This window comes from Lathyrus oleraceus, chromosome 1, assembly GCF_024323335.1.
Source record: "Lathyrus oleraceus cultivar Zhongwan6 chromosome 1, CAAS_Psat_ZW6_1.0, whole genome shotgun sequence".
Lineage (NCBI taxonomy): Eukaryota > Viridiplantae > Streptophyta > Magnoliopsida > Fabales > Fabaceae > Lathyrus > Lathyrus oleraceus.
Window position 1 is genome coordinate 227,565,183 of NC_066579.1, and position 2,606 is coordinate 227,567,788.

Genomic DNA, 2,606 nt, shown 5'->3' on the forward strand with positions numbered 1-2,606 from the left:
CACCGCATTTGAACCCCGACAACTTCATGTCACTCTCGCTACCAAACAATGAATCCCGTTCTCCATTTGAACCCCGTTCTCCAGAAGACACTCTGCGTCTCCTTTTCTCCTGATGGACCCCAATCTCCGCGCTGATCGTGTAACGTCCTTCAATCTTGACTTCCCTCTCCGAACGACGGAAATTTTTCCCCCAATATCGCACTACTGGGGAATACTGTGGATTCAAAATCACGATGCCAAACTCCTTAGAGTAACATCTTCACCAACCAGCTAAACCAATTCTCAAATGGTAACCACGGCTCGAGACTAGTTTATGCTTGCACTGCCAATGTATGAACCTTACAGCGTAATGCTCCATAACCATGGAAATGCTACGCAATTAATTATGCAATATGCTATGCTTCTCTAAATGATGAATGCATAAAAAATATCCCCCTCAGGGGACGACACGAGCAGCTCTGTTGAGGAACTCGATATCACTCCAATCTCCAACCCTGTTTGGGATAACACTGATGCCGAGGAAAGAGCAACCCTTACTAGGGATGACCTCCACTGAACTCGATCCGCTTGGGGACTTTACTAGGGAAAAACTGCCAACGCACACCCCTGTCGGGGGAACAGCAACCTTCAGACCTGCTGGGGAAATAATAACCTCAGCCCTGCTAGGGGAAACAACAAACTTCAGGCCTGACTGCCGAGGAAACACCGACCTCGAACCCGCTGGGGAGATACGGAACATTTGACACATAACACCTATCGACTCGTAGAATCACTGGCATTCACCATCTAACCACAGTGTCAACTTTCCACTTCCTCGGACTTTGAAGAGTCTTCTTGATTAACCCTCTAGAATCGTCGCAATTCTTTCACCGTCTTTACACCACTCCTCAACTCATTGTCCCTGATTGGACTTCAAAGTAATCTTTTGTCAAAAAGAAACGCTCATACCACAACCTGCAAGTGAGTGAAAATAACCAACAGCACCTGCAAAAGAGATCGTTAGATAAAACATGCCCCAGACCTGCCAAAATTTCAACACCCAGGTCACTCAACCTTCCGAATAAGATTTCAGGTTTTCAATCCTATAAACATGCATTGGAAGGGACCCCTATGTCTCAAAATGCAAAGATTCTTATCAAAATAAACGGATGTTTTTGTAATCAAAGCGGTAATGAAAACAAAAACAAAATTATTTGACTGAATATGCATTTTACTGATTGAAAAAGGTGGCTCGTAACTGAGCAATACACAAGAAGCAATCCCTGAAAAGAGGTAATTGCGCACAAAAGGAAAATCTATCCTAATGGCAATGTGAACCCGTGATCTCATCAAGTTCCAACCCGGTTACAACCCATATGTCCTCAAGACTCTCCGCGCTTTCTGCCTTCCGAAACAAGGCGCTTCCGACCGATCTCTGCTTTCAGATTATCCATGTGTCATATCCATTGTACAAACGATCATGCTAGACGCAGTTGTTCGTTTCATTCCCTCTTTTTCCTGGACCTCCCTTTCGGGTTTTCAGTCCACCGGGATACCCTCTTTTGCCCAGGCCGCCCTTGTAGGGTTTTCGACCTGCCGGGTGTACAGTTTTTTCTCTTTTTATCCCTAATTTTTGCCCGAACCTTTTTTCATTTTTTTGGTTCACCGGGATGCCCATTTTTGCCTGGACTATTTTATTCTTTTCGTCCAGCGGGTCTTTTATACGAAGTATTTTTTAACTGCGTCCGCATTCACAGGGGATGGAAAATCCTCACCATCCATGGTCGTCAATAACAAGGCTCCGCCAGAGAAAACCTTCTTGACCACGAATGGACCTTCATAATTGGGTGTCCACTTTCCCCGATGATCATTCTGAGGAGGAAGGATCCTTTTCAACACCATATCTCCCACACGGTACACACGAGGTCGCACCCTTCGGTCAAAAGCACGCTTCATTCGCTGCTGGTACAACTGTCCATGACAAATGGCCGCCAGCCTCTTTTCCTCAATCAGACTCAACTCTTCATACCGAGTCCTTACCCACTCAGCCTCTTCCAATTTCACATCCATCAAAACTCTCAATGACGGAATCTGGACCTCAATTGGTAGCACAGCTTCCATCCCATACACAAGCGAGAAAGGCGTTGCCCCAGTAGATGTACGCACTGAGGTTCGATACCCGTGCAATGCAAACGGCAACATATCATGCCAATCCTTATAGGTCACGACCATCTTCTGCACAATCTTCTTAATATTCTTATTAGCCGCCTCTACCGCCCCATTCATCTTTGGACGATAAGGAGAAGAATTGTGATGCTCGATCTTGAACTCCCGGCATAGTTCCACCATCATCTTGTTGTTGAGATTAGAACCATTATCAGTAATGATTCTTTCGGGAACCCCATATCTGCAAATGATGTCTCTTTTGAGGAACCTGGCGATGACCTGTTTTGTCATGTTTGCATAAGATGCCGCTTCCACCCACTTGGTGAAGTAATCAATATCCACTAATATGAACCGGTACCCATTCGAGGCCGTAGGCTCGATCTTCCCAATCATATCAATGCCCCACATAGCAAACGGCCACGGAGAAGACATCAAACTCAACGGATTTGGAGGCACGTGCA